Consider the following 27,008-nt stretch of genomic DNA (forward strand, 5'->3'; position numbering starts at 1 on the left):
TATATATATATATATATCTGTATATATATATATATATATATATATATGTATGTATAGTTGATAGCCACAGAGTGATATTATTATATTTCTTTACTTTTATCTGGAGTTAATAATTTTCTTTAATATTCTGCATGCCTGTCATTGATTCTTACTCCAGCCATGGAACTAAATTCTAACTCTTCTTAATACAATTAAACACAGTAGTCAATATAACAGGTTTTGTTTTTGTTGCTGTTCAAATATCTATTCTGGAACCAGTGGTCCTGCTCTTTCATTCTAGACTGTTGTTTCCAGCCATGCTATAATAGATATACTTTAGGCCTTTGCTTCATTTTCATCCTGGAAATTCTCTTCATCTTGCCCTTGACTGGATCCATATTTTCTTCCCCCACCTTCCTTGAATTTTTTTATTATGTTGTGATTCCTATTTTCTGAAGCTCAAGTTTTCCGTCCTCATGGTTTATCCCTTCATTCACATATTATAGAAGCTCCTAGAATAAGGGCTTGCATTTGAGGGATCTGGAGATTTTATATGGATGAATATGCCTTTAAACTGGTATATAGCAGTTTGCATCCAAACAGGAGATAAAAACTACACATTACTGATCTTGGATTTATAAATAATGTGGGCCTTTAGCTTGAATTCTGCTTAGATTCTTTACATATAACTTTCTCAGTAGGGGAAACTTGATAGGACTAATATCTAGGAACATTCTCAGCTCCTGACTTTATTATCCTAAAATTATTAAAACATTTCCTAATAACACCTAATAAAATCCAATAAAATGAGAAGAAAGAAATTCTTGCAGATTTATAGCTACATTACTAAAGGTGAGTGGTTGGGGTCTGGCAATCTGAGGATGTTATTTAGGAAATAGAAGATATATGTAACTGACACTCGGACAAAAATTCTGGATTGGGATAGATTTTGGAGCCATAAACATGTATGGTCTATTATTATAGGCTGAATCTTTATGTCCCCCCCAAAATTCATATATTAAATCCTAATGTTCTAATGTGATTGTATATGGAGGTAAGGCTTTGGGAGGTGATTAAGGTCATAAAGGCAGAGCCCTTATGAACAGGATTAATGTCCTTATAAAACGGACCCCAGAGAGCTTCCTTGCCCTTTTCACCAAGTGAGGACACAGTCGGAAGGCTATGACAAAGAAGACTAAGCTGTCTGTGTACTAGAAAGTGGGGCCTCTAAACATGTCAATGCCTTGATCTTAGACTTCCCAACTTCCAGAATGATAAGAAATAAACTACTGTTGTTTACAAGCCACCTGGTCTATTTTATTTTTGGTATAGCAGCCAAATAGACTAAGATATAAATTATGCCTTGGAAATCAAGTGTGATTCCCACAGTGTCTGAGAGAATCGGTAAATATAGGTGTCCTTCAAAAGAAAGTGAGTACAGTTGGAGAAGCAGGTTTCTTTCAACAGAGGATGAGTTAAGTTTGGGCAAGGTGAATTTGAGGCCCTTTGGAACATCCAAGTGTGTATATCTAAAAGTTGGATAAAAATAGGGAGAGGAAACTATAAACTAGAGATGCCCAGCGAAACCTCATTAGCATAGAGACAAGAACATCACTTTCTTTGGGAAATTATTTTGGGCCTCTTTACGTAGATATAAATATCTGCTTTTCTCGTTTCCTGTGTAACTTATTTATGTGCCTGTCTGTAAAGACATTACATGATGTAATTATTTGTCTATATATCATTAAATTTAGAATTTCTCATGAGAACAGAGTATTTTTTCTGTAGTTTGTCACTTTTGTATGTGTTTCTTAATAATATGTGTTTAAGTTGTCTCATGCAATAATAAGTTGAGTAAAAGACTAAAATTGCAAACAATCTAATTTTCCATAGCTTGTTTAATATGCAACTTGTCTCAATAGCATAAGCAATACACCCCTTGAGAAACTTGTAGGATCTATCTTATTCCAACGATCAGAACTGTTATTTAGCACAATTTTACCTTCAAGTTTAAGTTTACTATTAGAAAAAGATAATCATTATAAATTTACAATGAAACACTGGTCTCATTTCAATATTGTAAGTAAATAATGGTATCGTTTTTGCACAGTTCAGGATATTAAATAGAAACTATAACAAACACTTAGTATTGACATCATAGATTATTTCTGTATTAATTTCCTATTGTTGTTATAAGAAATTAGCACAGACTTGGTGGTGCAAAACAACTTATATATGTTATCATGCAATTCTAAAGCTCAGATATCCCAAACTATGCTCATGGAGCAGAAATCAAAGGTTAGAAAAGCTACATTCCTTTTCAGGCACTAAGGGAGAATTCATGTCCTTGCCTTTTCTGAGTTGTAGAATTCCCTGGCTCTTGGCCCCTTCCTTCATCAACAAAGTACATCACCCTTTCCTGCTTCCTTCATTACTCTCTAATTTTTTCCTTCTCCAACCTTCCTGCCTCTCTTTTACAATGACATTTGAGATTCCTTTGGGCCCAACTGGATAATCCAGGATAATCTCCTGATTTAAAGATTGTTAATTTGATCACATAATGCCAAATCCCTTTTGCCATATAAGGCAACATATTCTGACCTGTGATTACTATATGGACAACTTGAAAGTAGAGCATTATTAAGTCTATCATAATGTCTTTTTAAACTACATTTAATGGGCGCCTGGGCGGCTCAGTGGGTTAAAGCCTCTGCCTTCGGCTCAGGTCATGGTCCCAGGGTCCTGGGATTGAGCCCCACATTGGGATCTTTGCTCCATGGGGAGCCTGTTTTCCCCTCGCTCTCTCTGCCTGAGTTTCTGCCTACTTGTGATCTCTGTGTGTCAAATAAATTAATAGATAAATTAAAAAAAAAACTACATTTAAATCAGTTAACTTAGGCAAAATTCAATTTTAGCTAAGTTGTCTAGATACTCCTTTACCTTCTTAATTATTAGAGGTGAATACCTAGAGACATAGACCAGATATGAAGGGTAGGCCCAATGATGCCATTTTAATTATTCCTCATTCTTAACAGTTTGTACCAACAATCTTACTCATAAAAAATTAAGTTCAAAGGGAATAACGGATTGAGTGCTTTCTCTTAAGTTTTTAGCATTATTCAAGAATCTATTCCTTGAAACTATACTATGAAGCTAGTGTATGTCAGACTCAGTGCTGTGGCTGAGAATAGAAATATATAGTACTACATTCAAGACATACACGATTAAATGAAGAATGAAGAATTTAGGTCAAAATCATACTGCAATGAAATAAATACTATAAGTTTGAGATTATTTATTTGTTATCCTATTAGTCGTGTTTTTGCTTCTTCCTTTTCATTTTGAATCTTTGCTTTCAGTAAACTGAATATTTTCTTTTGATACTAAGATTTGCTTAAAAGTTTCCTATAGAACTGTTTCTTTATATAAAAATAATATGTATCAATAGTTAAAACCATTTATTTATCTTAGCATAAAGCTTATATCTGCCTCTTGTTCACTAGCTGCATGTGTGAGTTGTTATAGCCATCTTGTATTATGCATCACTGTGCTACCCTTGAGAGAACAATAGCTCATAGAGTCAAATATCTAGGACATATTAAGAAAGTAGGAGAACTCCTACAGGGAAAGTTAACAGCTATGTGTACCTAAGTCTCAAAACCAGCTCAGATGATTGTTGTGTTCCAACCAACTGTACATTTGGCTGAACTATGCAACACCTGTCCCAGTTTCAGTCACCCCTGCTGAGTGTGCCCATGCTTGAACCACTTCACAGATTAATTATAGCAATTCTTTAATGTTTTGTCTCCAAAAAACAAGCCTTAAGGATAATGCAAATGTAAAAATCCAAACATTATAGTGAGTAACTAAAATACTTAAAGAAATGCATTGAAAATCTAAATGTTCATTATAACGAAATATGCCATAAGGAAGCATCTTCTATTATAATTTTCAGTTGGGATAATTTGATTGCAAGAAGCAGAAACTCATTCTATCCAAATAAGGCAAAATGGATTCTATTGGAAAGATATTTGAAACACGGAAAACAGGGGATGAAAAAAAAAAAAGACAACAACAAAACAGATTTAAAATTTAGACACTAAAATATCTCTAGAGTCCAGAAAATAGAAAGAAAATAACATTCCCATAGCAAGATGATTACGGTCAATTTTATCCCCTTGGCATGACTAGAAATCTATCCATTTTAATTCCCATTTTCCTTCTGCTCATGATCCAATTTTCACCAAGTAACAATATATTAGTCTAGACTAGGGAACTTGCCATTGGTTAGTGGACATGGAGGAAAAAGAAAATTTCTCTAAATGAAATTGGGCATAATAAGAAGTAGAATATAGGCATTGAAAAAAAGTTACATATTCACCAACTATAATGCATATTTCTATTTTGAGTATTACATAAAGAAATTAGATAAAGAAAGGTTCCATTTGTAACAGTGATGCTTAATTATTTATGTAATATTTTTAAGTTTTAAGATATCTTAACATAACTTCCAGTTTAAACTTAAAGATGCAATGAAACTGAAAAAGAAAAATTTTCACCCTTATAAGAAAAACACTGGACATGCAGAAAATAATTTTTTTTTGGGGGGGGGGGATAAAACCACCAGATAATAGATGTCACAAGACAAATGGTCATCCCAAAGGGATAAACTTGCAGAGAGAGATAAAAACCAAGCATTTGCTTGCTTGTGAAAGAAACCACTGGGCAAATGCCCATCTGAACAGCCTGATTTTTAACTTAACCACTCTTTTAAACCACTCTTTTAACAGTATTCATGATGTATGAATACAGTCATGTTCTGAGAACTGGAGTTTAGAGATTTAACATATGAATTTGGGGTATGAGGGGTAAAGCGACACAATTCAACCAATAACACTGTCATCTAAGAGAAAAAATTAAAGTCTTAATCTGCAAAGAAGTGGACCCCAACCAACATGACTGAAAACTGGAGGACACCCACTACAACTGATAAAGGAAGTGTGGAGGAAAAAAAAAAAAAACCACACAAAACCATACTTATGGAGGAAGGACAGATACATTTTTGAAGGTCATACTCCCAAGACATGGGCGCACTATGTACTCCAAAGACTAAAACTGACTCAGCATATTGGCATATGCTTCCCCGACCTACACGCTACTCTACTAGTGCACCTATAGTAATAATACCAGTGGATTACAGCTGGGAGAGCTGTAGGAGATAGATTCTCTCTTAGGAGCATCTCAGATAGGAGAGACTTGAAATAAAGAGGAGAAAAAAACAAGGTCACTAGAGAAATCTGAGCCTTCTACTGCTCCCCAGTAGCAACATACTTCAATCAGCTCAACTTCTGACTAGATTAACTGTATGCTCACTTTAGCGGCCTAGTGCCTCAGTATCTATGGCCCTGTATAACATGCTCAGTTTTAAACATAATATTACAAAGGATTACAAAAGACAAGGTGGGGCGGGAAACAACCTGAAAACACAAAGCAATTATCAGAACCGGTCTCAGATATAACAGGGTACTGATATTATCAGACAGATTTTAAGATACCTATAATTAATATGTTGAAGGCTCTAATGGAAAAGATACTCAAATGTGCTAGACCAGGTAGGTTACTTCAACAAAAAGATGGAACCTAGTAGAAGTAATCAAATAGAAATACTAGAAATTAAAAACACAGTAAAAGAGAAAGACCAATACCATATGATTTCACTTATGTGGAATCTAAAAAATAAAACAAATGAACAAACAAAAAACAGGAACAGACCCATAAACACAAAAAAACAAACATTATTACCAGGGAAAGGGGATGTGGAGGGGCAAAATGGGTAAACGGGAGTGGGATATATAGGCTTCCAGTTATAGAATGAATAAATCATGGCATTAAAAGGTAGAGTACAGGGAATACAGTTGGTGGTATTTTGACAGTGTTGTATTGTGACAGATGGTAGCTGCACTTACAGTGAGCAATGCTATAAATGTAAATTTGTTGAGTCACTATGTTGTACACCTAAAGCTAATGTAACACTGTGAGTCAACTATACTTCAATAAAAAACAACATATATAATATACATACATAAACAATAACAGAAATGAAAAATACCTTTCATGAGCTCATTAGACGCAAACAGCCAAAGAAAGTATAAGCGAATTTGAATTTGAAAATATGGCAATAGAAATTATACAAATTGAGATGCAAAGAGACAAAACAAAAACAGAAACAAAGCATACTTGTCCTGTGTTATATTAAATTGTGTAGCACATGCATAACTGGACTATCAGAAGGAAAAGAAAGTGAGAACAAGGCAAAATAAATATTTAAATGAATAATAGCTTTAAAATTTCCAAAACTGACAGAAATGAAACCATACACCCAAGTCACCCACAGACACCAAACCACAGAGAAAATCAAGGAAAATAAATAGTAACACAAAAACAAACTATGCATATCATACTCAAACTGAAAAAGAAAAAAAAATTCAGAAAATTTTGGAGGCAACCTGTGTGGGCTGGGTTTTAAGGAGGACCCCTTACATAGAAGAATAAAAGATAAAAATTATAGCAGACTTCTCATTAGAAACCATGCAAAAAAAAGTAGATGGCAGAGTGAGATCTTCTACATTTTAAAGTAAAAAATGAACTACTGGGACTTCATCAAGATAAAAATCTTCTGCACAGCAAAGGAAACAATTAACAAAACTAAAAAGCAACCAACTGAGTGGCAGAAGATATTTGCAATTGACATGTCAGAAAAAGGGCTAGTATCCAAAATCTATAAAGAACTTACAAACTCAACGCGCAAACAATAAAAAACCCAAAGTGTGTAAACCTGGTGATTCACAGACCTGTACCCCTGGGGATAAAAATATATGTTTATAAAAAATAAAAAATTATATTAAAAAAAAAAGAAAGAAATGGGCAGAAGACATAAACAGTCTTTTCTCCAAGAAAACATACAGATGGCTAATCGACACATGAAAAGATGCTCGACATCACTCATCATCAGGGAAATACAAATCACCACCACAATGAGATATCACCTCACACCAGTCAGAATAGCTAAAATTAACAACTCAGTAAACAACAGATGTTGGCAAGGATAGGGAGAAAGGGGTCCCCTGTAACCCTGTTGGTGGGAACGCAAACTGGTGCAGGCACTCTGGATAACAGCAGGGACATTCCTCAAAAAACTTAAAAATAGAACTACCCTCTGACCCAGCAATTGCACTACTAGGTAGTTACCCAAAAGATATACAAATTGTGATTGAAGGGGCACATGTACCCAATGTTTATAGCAGCATTATCAACAATAACCAAAATACAGAAAGAGCCCAAATGTCCACTGACTGATGAATGGATAAAGAAATTGTGGTATGCATATATACATATATGCATATATATGTGCATATACGTGCAATAACAGCACAATATGTGTTTTATAGTATATTTTAAAACTTTATTAACAGAGAACTTTTAAGTATGACCCAAATTTTGATGCTGTAACTACCTACCAGTATCCCTAAAATGCTAACAATGGAACATATTTCCTTAATTAGTTAATATAAATTTATAATCTGCTTTGGATTGGTTTTAAAGTTTTATCCCATTAGTTTCCTCCCATAACATGTCCTCATTCTAATTAGATCTTTCACAATGTGCTTTTGCAAGTGTGACACTCTCAAAACTACACATTCCCATTGGACACAGCGAACATTCTTTGACATTCCATAATTAACAAATGGTTTCTCATTGAATTTCTATATAATGCTTAGTAACAGCAGTTTAGCCATCTCTATCATTCAAATGAATAGAACACATTAATAATATGTAAAAAAAAAAAGCCTTGTGAAATAAAATTATAAAACAGGGCATCATACAATACAGGTTTTAAACACAGTTTGATTATTACATTGATCATTTGGAAATGGTTGAAGTCCTTCTTCCCTATCCAATTAGCATACATCTTGATTAATTTGCACTTTATTGAAAACATAATTATAATGTAATTAGGAAATCTTAAAATGTCATTAACTTTTTCCTCCATGGATTTAGCAGCCCAGTAAGCTTCATCTTAAATTTTGGAATTTCCCTTTAAAACCAGCCAACATATAAAAAAAATAATAGAAATTGTATACATAATCAGTGGCATTTGTTCTTCTCTTAAAATCATTTCCCCAAATATCTTGTTTGTTTATTGGGTTTTTTACTTTTTCATCTTTTTCTCAGTGCCAGTTTTCTTTTAAATTTTATTAGGGTTCCATTAGACATCCGACCTGGAATTTTTCTTTACCTTATTATAAGTTTGCTATGTATAGGAATAAATATATATATAAGTATATATATATATGTATATATAATGGTACATATAAATATTATTTTATATAACCTGAACTATTAATAAAAATTAGCATCATAATAATACATATATATGGTATAAGTAAATATATAGTATTTAGCATATATATTATATATACCATATATATGGCATATGTATGGTACATACTCACACCATAATTTGGTGTGGAATTACTGTACTGAGAGGAATATATTTGTGAACATTGATAGAAAAATTAAACCACTGATATAAAAACTTGTAGATTATGCTTATTCCTCATAGGTAATACTGTTGGATCTGATTTCAAGTTTGGGACTCTCTTTCTTCTTTCTCCTCAATTTTAACTTATTTGCCCTTTTATTTATTTGTCGGGGCTGGGGAGCATAAGCAGAAGGAGTGGCAGGCAGAGGGAGAAGCAGGCTCCCTGCTGAGCAAGGAGCCCATCTGGGACTACATCCCAGGACCCTGGGATCACGACTTGAGCTGAAGGCAGGCCCTTAACCAACTGAGCCACCAAGGTGTCCCCTTATTCACCCTTTATAGAAAGAGAATCAATTCAACTCTAAGGAAAAAAAAAAAAGAGAGTTTTCTTATTTTACAGTTTTAATTTGTAGCAACTAATGATGTCAGGCTTCAATTTAATGATAGGTATTAAAGGTCTTTGCTTTGCTTCTATTCTCCAAAAATCACCAAAACTAGCCAAATATATGAAAAATAGGAGAAAAATTTTCTTCATTGAAACAAGTAAATTGTCATAACACACAAACAAGAATCTGCAATATCACCTGCCAAATAATTTAAATATGGACTAAAGCAAGGGACCTGCTGAGAAAAGGCAAAATCTTGTGCAATTACAGAAAGTGGATGCTTTTTTCACAAGTAACTGTAGTTTTAAAGAGTTTTGAGTATCAAGATCAACATCTGGGAACATGCTAGGCATACTAGGTGCTTGCATACACTTATTACACAAAATAAAACATAACTATCTACAACATTTGTATTTTTGTGGCAAACTTTACTGAGGTATAGAAAAAGAAAGTTTTACTTTTCAAAAATGCAAACATATTTATGATTTTTTAAATATATTCCAAAATGGAATATATAAACAACCTTTATATTGTTGGGGTCCATTCCATGTTAAAACATGTTAACCCCCTAGGGCCTGCCTGGGCCTACTTAGCCATAGTGACTCCATGTTGCCTAGGTAGACATTTTGTTGTTTAATAAATGCCTCAACAGCTATTGATATCAGTTCCAGGTAACACCTAAAACAAGGCCATTTGTTGTTTAATAAACGCTTCAACAGTTACTAGTATCAGTTCCAGGTAACCGTTACTAAAACACACAGGTAGGAGACATCCAATCAGCCAAAGCCACGTATGCAGATGTCTGCAATTGTGCCCTATAAAAACTAGCCTGTAAGACCAAAGTTCATCGCTCTCTTTGGAGGCGGCCCTGGCCGGTCAGTCTGACTTCTAATGCTTGGCATAGAATAAGCCTTTGCGTAACTTTGTCTCAGTCTCGTTCCTTTGATAACAGACCCAACAATATACTTTAGCTTTATACACCTTCTGTGCTTTTCCCCAATTTCGTTAATTCTGTTTCCTCGAGTTTTGCACTATACTTTGCCCCAGGCTCCCCTTTCAATATGCAAATAGTGCATTGTTTCAGACATGGGTCATTTACTTCAGATCTTTTTCTGTTCAACACTCTTGTGATGGTCTCTGTAGTAATTGCAATAACTAGTAAGAGCATCAACTGTATATCATGTCATGGTGAAATTATCATCATTTTTTTAGTATCTACTACATGCCAATAACCTATAAATATCTTAATATTTTAATCCTCACAATAGTTGTATAGGGTATATATTTTTATCTCCTATTGTAGTGAGAAATAAGTGAGAGGTCAGAGAGTAACATCACAAAGGTCACAAAGTATTTGGAGGAGCCTGATATTAAATCTGTCTAAACATCATGCCCGCATTGTTTTTCTATTACATTTATCTGCCTGACTCCAGGTCGGTCATCAAAGAACAGTAACACTACACTTAATTCCTCTTGTTTAATAAGGCATAGAAGTGTGCAACTCATGTTAAAGTGATATATACTAAAAATAGTTAAAATAATGAAAGAAGTGTCTCTACATTTTATTGTCTGTTTGCTTCTGCTTTTGTGCATGTTTTTGATCGTCAACCAGCATTCCATTATTTGTTTCATTTTCAATTACTAATGAAGCTTTTAGTCTATGTTAGTACTTCAAGCATTTGAAAACCCATGGTAATTTGCTTCACATCAAAATACCTCCAAGGCTTCATCTTAAAGTGGCATCATTAAAATTGCTACAACATACTATGTGCTCAGACTGGCATGAATTTTGGCACAGGTTCGGAAACACTTTCCTTTCGGATTGATCTTGAAAGGTATTTTGGTTTTGGCTTTACAAAGTCCTTTCTGGCATACCTTTTGTCTTCCTATTAACATTCATCTCAACCAGCCTTTCAAGCTACTAAAACCCTTCACTATGCAGTTTTTGTTTAAATGAATCCACATTTTAAATTACATCTCATCTCTTAAAACTAAGATTTGAGATTCTTTGCAATATTAGATGAAATGTGTTTTTCCTCATGTCATTTTTTTCTGTCAGGATTTGAAATGGTTAATTTCTATCACAGGAGTTAAATAGTATATAGTGACCTTGCTTTGCAATTCTATTATTTTCTTTCTTTCTTTTAGCTTTCTTTCCACCATCATTGTTATACTTTAGCATTAGAACCAACCTATGCTGAGTTAATCAACCATACCAAAAATGTTGATAATTGAAAAACTAACTAATGAAGTTAAGGAAAAATTGTAAAGTGCCAGATATTTGGAAAACAGGTTTTATACAGTTTCATTTCTACCACTTTTCTTCAACATTTTCCTGAATGCATTTCATTATTACTTGATGGTAGCATTTAAAAATATTTTCAGTGAAAACAATTACAATTGTACAGAAGACATCAAAAACAAATTTTATCTACTTAGGACATAAACAAGATGCTAACTGGAGTGTTTGAGGGATATACTGATTTGCAGATTATGAGCTGATACTATTAATTTCCTGGAGGTTTGCCCACATTTTATAGTTATATCTGAATCTAAATAGCAAATTCTGTCTATAAGTGGACTATGTGGGGCATTAGGAAATAGTAATATGTTCATGAGTTTTTTTTTTTTTTTTAAGATTTTATTTATTTATTTGACAGAGAGAGAGAGAGATCACAAGTAGGCAGAGAGGCAGGCAGACAGAAGGGAAATCAGGCTCCCCGCTGAGCAGAGAGCCCTATATAGGGCTTGATCTCAGGACCCTGGGATCATGACCTGAGCCGAAGACAGAGGCTTAACCCACTGAGCCACTCAGGCTCCCCTGTTCATGAGTTTTGAAGTCATATATATTTACTTTCGAAACATGACTAGCTACCATCCATTTGACCTTGACCTTGTCATATAAAATCAAAGATCCTCAGTTTCTTTACCTGTAAAGTAAAATGCTAATATCTATTTTGAAAAATCTTTTGAAAATGCAGTGAGTTTTTGGGGGGACATTTGGGTGGCTCAGTCAATTAAGAATCTGCCTTCAGCTCAGGTCATGATCCCAGGACCCTGGGATGGTCCTGGATTGGCTCCTTGCTCAGTGGGGAGCCTGCTTCTCCCTCTGCCTGCTTGAGATTCTCTCTCTCTCTCTCCCTCTTCCCCCTCCCCCCAAAAAAAGAGAGAGTGGAAGGGAGAGAAGGAGGGAGGGAGGGAGAAGATAGTGCCCCTAACTTCCAGTGTTTGTGAGAGGGTAGGATACAAACTTCAGCAAGTGTCAATTAAGCAATATAGATGGACTTATCACACTGACCAAACTGCCCCATAATGTCCTTCAGTACCTTTCTACCAGCTCACTTAAGTGCTTAAAACTCTCCTGCCTTTTATTTCAGCAGAGTTGAGTTCAATCTCTCTCTTTTGTTCCAACAGGCTTTATCCCTATTTCAATAGTTTTGTATAAAATCTCTTTTACCTGTTTAACTTGTCTGGTGCAAATGGATGGGTTATCCAACCTCTAATGCACTAATGGTCCATATTACAAACTCCATGTTTTATGAATTGTGATAGTTGATAGTTTATAGTGTTTTCCGAAATGTAATCAGAGGCAGAGCATAAACCTGAGGCATTCTCCTCTCACAGCTACCTATTATTTTAAATTAAAGGTCCTTTCAGAACTTCTCCATTTCACTCAGCCTTTTCTTCTTTTGTTTCAAACCAAAATTTGTTCTGGTTTCAGAAAATGGACCATAATCTTTTCAGATGTGAGACCCAATCTCCTCTTTGACCCTCAGCAAATAACTCCCCCCTCCCCTGCTACTGTTTTCCAAAGAGATTGAAGTATGCCTATCAGAATAAATTGGAGATAAGACCTTGCTGTGAGAGTACAAGAGAAAAGATAATACTTTGAGATAAAGAGCTCCCCTCAAAGGAGGGGGAACCTCAGTGTGATAAGAAAATGAGTCCGGTATGAATGATTTTAAAAGACAAAGGAAAAACAAACAATTGTGTAAAGAGTAATCCCTAACATTCAGTGATAATTACCAAGAGATGGGAAAAAAGTTGGTTTGCCTAACTAAGTCAGTCAACTCCAACAGACCCTAAACCCCCAGGGCTGGGAATTAGCAACACTTTGACCTTTGCATTTCACTGGTCCTCACAGGCTTCTTGTCTTCATTTCCTACATTGCCAAACCTTAAATCTCTGATTATCATAATTTTCACTCTCTTCAAGTTACCATAAACTCTCCTGCTTATTTATCACTCTGTCCTCTAAAAATCAACTCTCGATAAAGCAACCCTTTGCTAGTCTTATACTTGCACCCACATAGGTAAACTGTTTGGATGAAAAACTCATAACCATGCTAATTGGTTGTACTTTAAATTCATGATCATTAACCTCAGGTGAACCCTGACTGTTCCACACCTGTCCTACCATATTTTCCTAGTCCTTTAATTCTGCCACTCTTTTTTTCTAGTTAGTGTCTCTTAAAAATCACCTGAGGGGCGCCTGGGTGGCTCAGTGGGTTAAGCCGCTGCCTTCTGCTGGGGTCATGATCTCAGTGTCCTGGGATCGAGCCCCGCATTGGGCTCTCTGCTCAGCAGGGAGCCTGCTTCCCTCTCTCTCTCTCTGCCTGCCTCTCCGTCTACTTGTGATCTCTCTCTGTCAAATAAATAAATAAAATCATTAAAAAAAAAAAAAAAAATCACCTGAGGAGGGGCACCTGGGTGGCTTAGTAGATTAAATGTCTGCCTTCGGCTCAGGTCATGATCTCAGTGCCCTGGGATCGAGCCCCGCATCGGGCTCTTTGCTCAGGGGAGCCTGCTTCTCTCTCTGCCTGACTGACTCTCTGCCTACTTGTGATCTCTCTCTGTGTCAAATAAATAAATAAAATCTTTAAAAAAAAAAAATCACCTGAGGATCTTGATAAAAAAGATTCTGATTCTGTAGGTCTAGGGCGGAATCTGAAAATCTGCAGTTGTACATGATGAATGTGTGTTGATCTGTGGGGCTCCCATGTCAAGAAGTCTTTCAGGATAACTCTCTTTCAAACCATTAATACCTCTTCCTTCTTATCACCTTAACTTGAAAATATCCTTCATATTCCACTGAGAATTGGAGATTCTGTAGAACCATCAACCTAGTTGCATCTGTATTCACATATTCTATTTTCCTCCTCTAGGAATTAACCTTTATAGTACTATTTTTGAGGCCAAACCCACCATTCATTCACTGGATCCAACTTCTTTTCATAACTCAGGGCCACTGTTTCAGTAATTTATCTCTTTTATCCCTGTGTCATCAGTTTTTTCACTATATGTACAGAATCATTCTTAAATACAGAGACAGAAAATGGTTTCCTTTGAAAAAAAGAGGCATTCCACTTGAAAACGGTATTTCTTAATCCCACAATCTCAACCATTCCTCTCCTCTCCCCTTTAGAGAAAAACTCCTTCAAAAGCTTATCTGTATACTCTTTTTCTAATTCTCCTGCTTCCCTTTCCTCTTTTTTTATTGAAGTATAATTGCATATAATGTCCTATTGGTTTCAGGTGTACATCATACTGATTCAATATTTTTCTACATTATGAAATAATTCCCATGATAAGTCTAGTTACCATCTGTCACTATACAAAATTATAGCATTATGGACTATATTCCTTGAGCTGTACATCACATCTCCATGACTTATTTATTTTGCGGTGGGAGGCTTGTACCTCTTAATCCCTTTCACCTATTCCACTAGCCCCCTCCATCCTCCTCTAACTTGTAACCAAGGGCAACACAGCTAAAACAAATGGGATTATATCAAAGGAAAAAGCTGTTGAATAGCAAAGAAAACTTTTCTCTTGAACCACTGAAGCATCTTTTATACATTTACAAATGACAGCCAAATTGCTAAATCGAATGACAAAGTTTTAGTACTTACTTTACTTTGGCCTATGGTAGCACTTGATATAATTGATAACTCCCTCCCTCATCGATTTCTTCAGTTACCTCCTGGAAACAACATTCCTGTTCTCCTGTCCCTCTTTTTCTGTCTCATTCTCATGAGAGAATTCTCAGCTCTAAAACTTCAAATCAATAATTCTCAACATTAGCTACACACTGAAGCTATCTATGAATTTTTTAAGCAGATATATGAGCCCTGTCTCCAAGGAATCTGGTCTGATTGAATTGGCATGGTACCTGATATCATACCTGGGTGATGACAGTTGTTTCATCTCCCCAGGTATTTCTGTCATACAGCCAGGATAAAGAACCAGTGCCCAGCCTCAGGTTGGACTTCTTCTCCATCTAGATTGACTCCTAGGGAATGCCATTTTGAAAGGAGGGAAAAAAGTGTGCAAGAAAGTCAGACATCAGGAGAACTGGTTTATCAAATAAAGAGCAGAAATTTGAAAGTGAAAAAAAACCCACAAATTGTCCTGGATCTAATCTTAATCTGCTTTTGGCAGGAAGATGACAACATTCTCCAATTGTTATATTCATGAAAAAGCATGTATATCTTCAGATACCAGTATATCATAATTCAGGGATGATTACTTTTTATTATGGAGCCCAGGTTTATGAACAATATTCAAGAACACATTATTTTCAGGGCCAGAAACAATTGAAGAAATCTTAGTTTGCTTTAATCTCAGAATTTAGACTGTATTCAACTATTAGATGAAGTGCTTAATTGGAATGGAAGTAGGAAACAGTGTCAGCTTTTCTTTAAGTCTCACAAATTTAAAACATCATCTATAGGTGAAATGCCCAATCTATACCTCTAATTCAGAGAACTCTAAGCTCCTGACTTGCATGCCTACTCACCATCTGCTACTGAATGTCTAGTTGGTCTAGCTGTCATTCCAAATATCACATGTCCAACATGCCCCCAACCTATTTTTCTGTGGTTGTCTTAACTTAATAAATTCAACTCCATCTTTCCAAGGGATAGGCTAAAAATGTTGGGGTGGTCTTTAACATTTCTCTTTTTCTTATATCCCATATCTAATCTATCAGAAAAATCTTACTGTTTTAATTTTTCAAATATGAGCAAATCCCTTTACTTCACGACACCTTTACTGTCACCATCTTGTTTAACACTACATCATCTCTCACCTAAATTAAGAATTATGTGCCTCCCATGTTTCTACCTACTTCTGTCCCTGCTCCCTCAAACTATTTGCAATGAATAATAGACCAATAGTTTCAAAATGTAAGTCAGATCATATCTTTCTTCTGCTTATATAACTTTCTGTTTAAATAACTTCTTATCTCAGAGCAATCATGTTGTTTATTTCTGACCCATCTTTTCCACTCTTACCATTGCTCACTGCAGTGATGTTTCTCTTCATGCCCCTTAATCACCACGAGCACACTCCTATTGTATTTTTATACTCAATTTTCTCTCCAGTTAAATACTCAAAATATACACATGGTTTGCCTTCTCAAATCCTTCAAATCTTTGTTCAATGACCCATTCTGTTCTGAAGAAAAGATTCACAACAGCTATATTCTTGGTTTCAAAAGGGGGAAAAAACACTTTATTATAAAAATCTCATAGAAACAGAAAGAAAAAAAGGAAATCTGTGCATAGATGAGGGCAATAGTAAGCAGTAAGAGTTACATCAAATTGGTACTGACAACATTCAACCTCATTTGCTGGGGGAGCCCTCTGGAGTCAGCCAGATTGGAGTCCCAGTTGAGAGACCTGGGCGGATCATCCTTCCCTCAGGTGAGACGTCCAACCAACCTTCTTTGTAAGGCCACATTTATAGGGCAAATGACAAGGTCTGAGATTAAACATTTGTTTCCCTACATGCAGGTTGGAGGAAGCTGAATTTCTGTGTTATCATGTCTTTACATAATCAAAGAGCCTGGGCTACCTGTGCTTGCCTCCCCTCCCGAATTCCTTTCTGGGGGTCAGCCCAGCCTGGAGCCAAAGGGGATGCAAGGCAAAATTTGTAGCTCTTGGCATCCAATTCTGACCTGGTGGCCAGCCAATGTCAACTAATCAGGCTCCTATGGTCACTTATACAGCACAAGTCTCACAAACAACATTCTTTGGCCTGCCTGGTACATCCAGATTGGAGTGATTGATTATGCAGGACAAACCACAGAAATATTCATGCATACAATACATCTTCTCAGCAGGGCAGTTCTTGAGAAATATACTTAAAAATCACAACCCATTTCCCCCATCTCTGCTATCTGCATCTTTCTTCCTTCCTCATTTTGCCCCATAGGATGCACTAACATTTGACATATCATTTTTAAATTTATTTTTTAATCTCCTCTTTCCGCTGCCCACACTGGAATGGAAGCTCCATTGAGGGCAGGGACTTTGATTTGTTCATGGCAAAATAGTACCTAGATTAGTATCTGGCATACTATAGTCTCAATAAATATTTATTAAATGAATGAATACAATGAGGGAGGATTAGTCCCAACCTCATATACTGTGAGCCCATACTAATTCACAGGAAGGAGAATTTCTATTTATTTTGTTTTGCTTTATTAAATTGAACTGTCATGTGCAAGGAAATATAAAGAATACTTGTATCAGTGATCTTGCTCCTCCAAATATCAATCTTAACTTTTTTTACCACAGGCAAATTATTATCTTTTACAAATCACAAAATCATTCAACACCCATCCTCCTGCCCTTTCTCTATCATACTTATAGAAACACAGAGCCCTCAATGTTTTTGGCAGAGACCTAAAATGAATAATCAGATACAGACAAGTATACTGCAAAGAGGATCAAATAACAATGTCTGGGGTTTCTTCCCTTTTAGTGTTCTTTCATTTACTAACCCTCAACACACTAATTCTGAAGGGCATCATACTCCATCCCATTTAACATTGTCCTAAAAACTCTTTCTTTAGTGATTTATTGGGAATGTTCCTTAAGCATGAAAGTATTGGAAATCCTGTGGTCAACTCTTATCTGGTTCCTCTTAGCATCTGGGGGACTCCTGTATTAGAGGTGTGCTGCTGCTCTGTGCTGTGCTGGAATTGGCAAAACTTGTCTATTTAATGGAGCATTTCCCTGGCCATCTACCTAATAGGGACATAGTCCATCTGTTGAAGGAATAAAGGAAATACCTTGGGACAATACCAGAGTTTATGATGAGGACAGGAACCTCTATGGTCTGCCTGCCTTGAAACTTGTCTCAACAGAACTGATGCCATCATTCATGCTAAGGGTATATGGTGACTTCAAGGACAAATTTGTTCTGCTTGCCAAAAATTTTTTCCTAGGGGTTTTGGCAGCAGTTGGCAACAATTGTGATGGATTTTCCAGCTGTCAAGTCAAGGATCTGCCCAGGCAGAGTGAGGCAACTCTTGCTTGTCTGACAGTCTGGGACAAGAGAAAGGGGGCAAAGAGTGCCACTGTCTTCCCAAGCAGGTAATTTCTTTTGCTGCATTAGAGTCTGCTCCACTTCCTGAAGGTGAGGGAAATCAAGCTAACTGATATTCCTGCCCATAGTACCTTCTATCATTCCCATGTGGTTAGCTGGCATCAAACTGCCTCCTAGAGAAAACAAAAGACTAAAGTGGTTGTTCTGTTAAAACTACCTCTCGTCTGCTTTATTTAGCTTGTCAGGCTCTTTATTTTATCCTTGTTTCTTATGCATGTGGATATATTTCCATTTATTTAAGAGAGATTTCACGGTCATTAAAATTCATCTTTTGAAGGTCACAAACCTGCACTGTCAAATTTGAAGTTATGGAGGAGTCAGCCTTTAACCTCTCTAATAGATATTCCATAAAATCTATAATGGCATATAGTAGAGAGGAAATGCTTTATTCAGCTATATCTTTGAAAAGCAATAATCACTGCTAGCACTGTTGTTACTCCATCATGAGAGATATTTTTCTATGAGTGACTAATTCTATCTAGTAATTTAAATATGGCTCATATTCAGAATAACTGATAAAGATTAAGTAAATGCTATGTAACATTTGGTAAAATATTTATTTTTTGTTCTAATTACATAATCCGGGGGTATGTTCATCAAAAACAAAACAAAACAAAACAAAAGATATCAACATTCTCAGATGTGGATCCATCGATATTTCCACAAGCACTTAATCCAGAAAATTTTTTTTTAAATTGTATATATGAAGAGCAAATGCAGCTGAATACCTAGTATCATTCTAGAAGCCAAAGAAGCCATATGTATGTGCTATTGAAATTAGAAAATTATATTTTAACCTCCAATGTATTTTTAAACATAGCTAACACATAAGAAACCAGCTGGGTTTATTATAGGTCCAGAACCTTTGGAATTAAACAGTGTGTGCTAAAAAAGGAATGTAATCATGCGGAAATAGGTGGGTTTTTTTTTTTTTCCTTAACCTTATTTAGTAATATTTAATTTCCAACCAATACAGATTGCAGCTGTTAACATCCTCTTACTGCAAAATGAGGATAAGAAATTTAATGCTGATAGTTTTGTGTTTATGACTGTTGCCCATAAATTACACACTGGTTATGGTTGAGTATTTGCTTGCATTTTTCTTCCACTTGAAATTTATTTCAGATATAACAAACTGTCTAATTCCCTGTGAAATGGCATTAGTTGTTACCTTGAGAAACTGCTTAGCTTCTTCAAATACCCTCTGGAAGCTCTGTGACTAAGTAAAACTAGACTTTGGGCATTAGGATAGGAAAGAATCTATAACTCTTCAAACATGCCATCTTAGTCCATTCTGGTTAAATATAAACTAGGGAATTTTGAGACAGGAAGAGGGAGATATTTTTTAGGTTAATTATCAGAGTATCAGTGTGTTTTATATAATTCAGATAAATAAAAAAAGGAATGTTCTTATTAATTAATTTGAGACAACAGTTTAAAACAAAAACTGACTTGGGGAGAAAAAAATGAAGAGTCATCTTAGACAAAATCAAAATGTAGTAAGTTATTGACCTGTAAATTTCTTAAATTGCAACAGTTTGTTACATTTTCTGTGGAATTTCCTAATGAATAATACTAATTATAATTTCACATAAGACTTATCCCTTAATTAAAATAAACAACTGAACCAATAGCAACATGTGCCTATGTCTCTGGTGGATCTTAGGGAAGAAAAACTGGATATGAGATACTTCTGATGTCTCTTTTAGTTGTGTGAAAAGTGGAACAGTGGAGAACTAAATTTTTTTCTGAAAAGGGGAGTCTAGGATTATTAGGTGGTGAAGACACTACTGAGTTTTTAATTATATAAATCATTTTTATTATTTTTGATAGAGGATCTAAAAATCTTATGTGATATTTATCTTTTTTTTTTTTTAGATTTTATTTATTTGTCAGAGAGAGAGAGAGTGCATGCACAAGCAGGGGGAGCAGCAGGCAGAGCAAGAAGTAGGCTCCCTGCTGATCAAAGAGCCTGTTGTGGGACTTGATCCCACAGTCCTGGCATCATGACCTGAGCTGAAGGCAGACACTTAACCAACTGAGCCAACCAGGCGCTTCTTAAGTGCTATTTATCTTAATAAAGAAAGTTCAGTGATGTAATTATAAAATATAGGATGATAGCTTAAGAGAATATATCTTAATGTATATCAGAATTAGATATATATGAAAGCATTTAGGGACAACAGTCTATATCATCCAGTATTCATTCAGAACCACTAAGAATAATATAGAGTAAGAGATGCATTGAATGATGCAATCTTACAGGGTTATAGGAGCTGGTATAACAATCTCCGTTCAGCTATTTCTACTTAACCTGGTGTGGATGGTGGAGCCACTGGACAGGCAATTGGAAGGGAATGTGTGGGAGAGCATTGACACGTGGAAACCCATGGAACAAGCTGGAACTGTATACATCTCATTAGAATCCATGATGGCCTCTAGTGGTGCTCTTGTCTCACTCACACCAGAATTTGCGAGAAGCTAAAGGAAGAAATCCCATGGGACCTCGGTTGTTGCCCAGATCAACAAAGCAAGTCAGCAGAAGCACAAAAACATGCATGATCGACTTTAATCTTCCAAAAATACAAATGGCCACTGCTTCACTTCTGCCTTTCGAATCTTGCATGCTTTTGCTTTGTGGCAAACTCAACCAGAAACATTCAAGGAAGGGAATTATGAGAAACATATTTCATTTTAGCCAAAATAATACAAAAGAAAGCCACCACACTGAGAAATAGAAATCTCAACAAGAGTTGCAACTCTCTAAATAAACTTTCACCTTAAAAGTCTCTCAGTTTCATCCTGCCTGATTCCCTTATTACAGAACTAGAATTCAGATCATGATTCTGGATTCAAATCGTTTTTTAAGGTCACTAGTACCTTTTATTACAATATGAGTTCAAAGGTCTTTATTTGCCCTTAGGGGTTCAGAACCACCAGGAAAGAAGGCTCAAAACTTGCATATAGAGTACAGTCTCAACTGAAAAGTCCCTTGCCCCTGTCTCTTTTTCCAGATACTCAAGATTCAAATATATGGTTTTGCTAATGTTTTTATAAGAAAAAGAATCAGAGAAGCCTAATTTTTAGATAGCACATATATTACCCTTAGCCTTTTGCTTTTCCTTTGGATATTTTCTTTTTGTTGTTTCCTTGTTGGTGCCTTATTTTTTATTTCCTTCCGCAAAGAAAAGAAAAAATAAGAAAAGCTAAAAAGTACAGAATCTTTCTACAAGGTAGCTGTCATTAATCAGATCTAACTATATCATACTTTTCTCTCATAAAGACCCAAATTTCTCTCCATTCCCAGGGAGATCAACAACTTTTACCTAACGCATCCTTACCTTTCTCAGTTTCCAATAAGGTCTCCACAGCAGGTCTACTATTTAAGCAAAACTCTAGTTGAAATTGATTCACTGATTGAACTTGCATCTTTAACCTGTTATAGGCTTCTAAAGGAATGAAACAAAGACAATTTCGCCTCAGAAAGAATCAGTATAGTCAGAGAGAATGATTTCTTCTTTCCTTCTCACTTTGTAGCAGCCAGCACTCAGGGCTGTAAATGAGGATGGTTCCACTGAACAGCATGTGCCCAAGACAGCAGGTCTATACCAAATGGGCAGGATGAGCTGACCCACTGCTCCCATTAGGGCCAAATGGCTTTCTACCAAGACACCATTCTGGGTGAGCCAAGATTCTTTCCAAAGTCACTTCGTGCTATTGACACACTTGGAAAAAGGATTTGGAATAGTTAAATTTGCTTAGTGTACTCTCTCATTAAAAAGACAAGGTGGTGAAGGTGAATTCACATCAGGATTACCAACAAAACTCATAATGAGACATGAAAATCCCACTTCCTTTCTCTAATAAGCAATTTGATCTGAAAGAACTCTGTAGTTGATACGAACTGAAAAATTATAGATCCTAAGAAACTTTTCCAAGGAAGCTATACCCTTCTGCCTCAAGGAATGCCTGCCAGTGTTTTACTAGATACCCATAAATGCACAGCCATAGTATAGAGGCTGAATCAGGTTAAATGACAAGGAAAGTTTCATGGACTTTTTGTTTTTAAAGAATAGAAAAACCGGTACTAGTGGACAAGTCAGAAATTAATTTCCTTCCTATACTAATAATTGATTCAAATATAATAGAAAAGTTTTATGGTAACTTTTGAAAAATAGAATTATATAGTAAATTTCTAAAATTCATTGTGGAAATAATTGATTTTTATGTCATTATTTTATGTGCATTACAAGGGAAGCCATTTTTCTAGGATCTTAATCTATTTTTCTTGAAACTTTAATTGAACATTTTTCTTATTCTCAATATTTTCTTCTTTTATACATCTTTCTCCTCTCTTTTATATGTCAATATTTCTTCATTCTATTTTGATAGCACTGTGGATGAATTTTACCTCTTAGGATATATTTTTTCTCTTTTTGCCAATACAGAAGGCATTCTCTATTTTAGTACATTTCAAGGTCTGCTGTTATATGGCAATTTCCTTTCCCTCCTGTTCCCTATTTCCAACATATAAGACAGCCATTCTGGCACAGATATAAAATTAGTTTTGCTCAATGGATTTCTTGTCATGCATGTGCACAAAGCTTCATTTACCTTCAATTTAGATTTTTGTTTTCCTCTGGTGACTCATTTTGCTGCATCTGTGTTTATTCTATAACCTGTGGATAAAGCATGTTTCTCTGGCTGAGTGCTGGCTGAGCATTTGCTGTTGGCTGCCATGTGTTAGCAATTCCTGAATGCAGTGCAGGGGTGGATACTCTATCTACTGCACCAGGTATTACTGCTCTTTATACATTTCCTATGTGGCAATCAGCTTAGATCCTGTTTGTTTATGTCAGGATTTGTTGTTGTTGCTGTGGATTTACTTAGTATATCACAGATGCTTTTGTTGCATTTCCTAGTAGTGAATAAATACAAGTCTTACTGATTCTGGTGATCTATGTCTGATATTTAGGTCTGGTTGTTGCTTTGCTCCTGTTTGGATGTTAAATGTAATCACAATGCTTTGTTCTCTGTTCTTTTTAAAATTCACTCTATACATTTGGGTCTTTCTCACATACAATGCAAACTCTTTCCAGCCACAGGTATTTTCATAAGGACCTCACAAGCTATTATTTACAAACATGTTTTTAATTCGTGGGTTTGTATTCAAATGTATTTGACCTTTTTTTAATCCTTCTAAATAACTGGACTATTTATTTTTTATTATTATTTAAAGATTTATTTACTTGAGAAAGAGAGAGTGCACACACACAAGCCAGGGAAGAGGCTGAGGGAGAGAAACTCAAGCAGTTTCATCTCTAAGCACAGAGCCCTACTAGAGGCTAGATCCCATGACCCTGAGATCATGACCTGAACCAAAATAAAGAGTTAGGCACCTTACCAACTGAGCTACCCAAAACACTGGATTATTTAACCTATTTTATAAATGAGTAGAGTCTTTTTTCATACTTCTTAAGAAATGGATCTTGCTTTTGAGTTTATTTGGTTAAGGTGTAAGCTAAGCAGGAAGAAGGTAAATAAAAGCTAGCTGAGGGAAAAGTTACTGAATAATTTTGGGATTTGCTTAAATCCTATGTTCCTTGGGAACACAGGGACAGGAAAGAGATTCAAAGTAATTAGATTTAATTTTTGTATTTAGGCATAGATAGTTCCTAAATGAGAACCTTCACAGACATAGAAAGAGATTTACTATCAATTCATGCAGATTATTTAACAAATAACTCTCTTTCTTGGAAAAGCTATTTGCTTCTGAAATAAAACAGCTGATCACAAATTTTCCATTCCTTGGAAATACCCAAAAAGAACTGTAGGGGAGGAAAATTGCTTCAATCATTAACTGGAGAATTGGTTCAGTCCCACTGTGTTCCCTGTTCCAATTTCAAGCTTATCCATCCTAGCATATGAATAATATTTTTTTAAATCCTACTGTGTCAGAATGATGGTCCTTCCTTCTATATCAGGTGATGCTAACTGCTATCCTGAAAAGACTGAAAAAGGTCCATCGTGGCTTAAATAATGTATCAGTGTCCTAGTGCAGCTATAGCAAAGTGCTACAAACTGAGTTGTTTAAAACATTAAAAATGTGTTTTCTCACAGTTCTGGAAGCTGGAATTTCAGAATCAAGGTATTGGCAGGACCATACTACTTTCAAAGTTTCTAGGAGAGGCTCCTTCCTTGCCTCTTCCAGCTTTTAGTAGTGCCAGGTACTCCTTACTTTATGGCAGCACAACTCTTGTCCCTGCCTCCATACTCACATGACTATCTTCCCTCTGGGTTTGTCTATTTCTGTCTTCACGTGATGTCATTTTGTGTGCCTCTGTCTGTGCCCAGATTCCAGGATACCAGTCATAGTGATCAAGGGCCCACCATACTCAAGTATAGCCTCATCTTAACTAATGATATCTGTAACAATCCTATTCCCAAATAGGTCACATTCTGTGTTACTGACAGTTAGAATTTCAGCATATTTTGGGGGGCAAAAATTGAAATCATACAAAATTGTAAAAAGTTGATTTCTTGTTAAGTTAACATGCTGGATAGTAAACCATTTGTAGGCAGTCATTCAAGATCCATATTGACTAAAGTTCTGTCTTCTTCAAACATGGTTTCAAGTGTCATAATAGAAGTTATGGACATGTCAGATAACAGAAGTGATAAAGGACACAGAGGACAAGAGTGAAAGGTTTTTATAAGCCAATGTGGAAATGGTACTTCTAAATCCTACTCATAATCTATTTACTAAAATGATGAAGAAGCCTGGCAAATGTGGTCTAGCTGTGTGACAGGAGGAAAAAAAGAATATGGATTTTTCTGAGCAAAAAGGATTTCTACCACTCTTCTACACAATGACACCTTAGGGCATTTTTTTGAGAGAATGTGAATGTTTTTCTATTTGATTGGGGTTACCGTATTATCTGGTTTTTATAGGACCACCTTGGTTTATGCCTCTTGTCTCAGAAAAAAAAATATTAACTGCATTTCTTCTCCCTCTCAAAAGTGAACCTATTTGGATAATTTATATGATCATCCTACCAATGAGAATAAAGTCCCAAGGATAAGGGAAGGTAAAGGGGAGAATCCCCAATACACACCTTCCTGTAAAAGAATATATCAACCTGCTATGCTCCTCAAGGAAAAATATTTCATGTAATATGTTTCCAATTTTACCAAAATAATTCTTGACCAGATTCTGGATCATATGTCTTTAGCCTCCCCATAAACCAGAATGACTGAAAAGGTGTTTAAGACATTTTAATAAAATTTAAGCATATACCTGTCTAGAAAACTTGCCCTTTAAAAATGTAATTTCTGATCTGAGAAAAATCAATTTGGAAGCACCTATATGATAGTTTTATCTGCACTCAAAATAAATATATCTTGGGTACATTCCAAATGAAAGTTTTTGATGAGTGATCGTTGTAATGAATGTATAATCCCGGAAAGGGTTGCCTACCAGGGATCTGGTGCCAGGTCCCTCAACTATTGTAATTCTGCTCATCTGAGTTGAATGTAGCTTTACTTTACTTGTAAAAGCACATGTTAAAATATTCTTAAGATTGCCCTTGAGATTTCTTCACACTTTTTGGAATTCCTCATCGTTATGAAATGTTCCATTCACTGTATGTACAAAGTACAGTCTCATTTTTTAAATTAGTCAAAATAGGAAGAGAACTCAAACTCAAAAGAACTCATTTATCTTTTGCTACACCTCTATGGAGTGCTTCCACAGCTCCGTTGCTAATCCATTGGTATAAAAGAACTCACAAACCTTTAAATTTGAACTTTAATTCTCTTGTAGATAATTCAGGGAAGCCTGCTAAAATCCTTGCAATGGGTAATAAGATTTAACTTAGCTTTTATAGAAGAGTCGGTTAAAGTAATCAAGTCTATATATACAGTTGTGCCTTTTATAAGTTGCCATTCACAAAATAATTCAAGTCTATATGTGAAAGGCATGATTGAGAATATGTTTCCCATTAAACATTTAACCAAGGTCAGTGCATTTTTTTTTAAAATCACAATCTTCTTTCTCAAGAGTTACATGTGAAGGTTTATAGTCTTCACACATTCCTGTTAGTATCTGTCAACTCACAATGAAATACAGCTGAAAAGGCTTTGGATTATTCACTGGCCACAAACAGAATTTTTTTGAATGTCCTTTTGAGTCTTATACAAGTCTCCTGTGATATTATGCCATAAGAAAAATCTTATTCCAATCTTACTATTGCCTGAAGAGTCAAATAGTTTGACTATCCTTGGTAGCTAGCTATGAAAATGGAGATAGTATTTTTCACAGTAATAATAATGCAGTTTTAAATGTAACACAATCAAAAATAACTCTCCAATTATAATCATAAATATTTTATACACTTAATAGTCTATAAATTTGGATCATAAAAATGTGCTCAAAACTCAGGCCATAGGTTTTCCTTTAGAAAGCACTTAGACAAATTCTTGACTACAGAATGAGGAAAGGAAGGAAAGAAAGGGAGAAAGAAAACATGATTAATTTATGGTAACACTAGGTATTATACTTTTGCTTTTAGCATTGTGAAAAAAAAGCTGGAATGTTACACCAGAAAAATGAATTTATATCAATAATTTGGCTGACATGTGCTTTATATTTACTGTAATAGCAATTAACAGTTCTTCCAGTAACATAATTTTCAAGAGATTTTGAGT

This window comes from Mustela nigripes, chromosome 1 (genome assembly GCF_022355385.1).
Source record: "Mustela nigripes isolate SB6536 chromosome 1, MUSNIG.SB6536, whole genome shotgun sequence".
In the NCBI taxonomy this organism is placed as follows: domain Eukaryota; kingdom Metazoa; phylum Chordata; class Mammalia; order Carnivora; family Mustelidae; genus Mustela; species Mustela nigripes.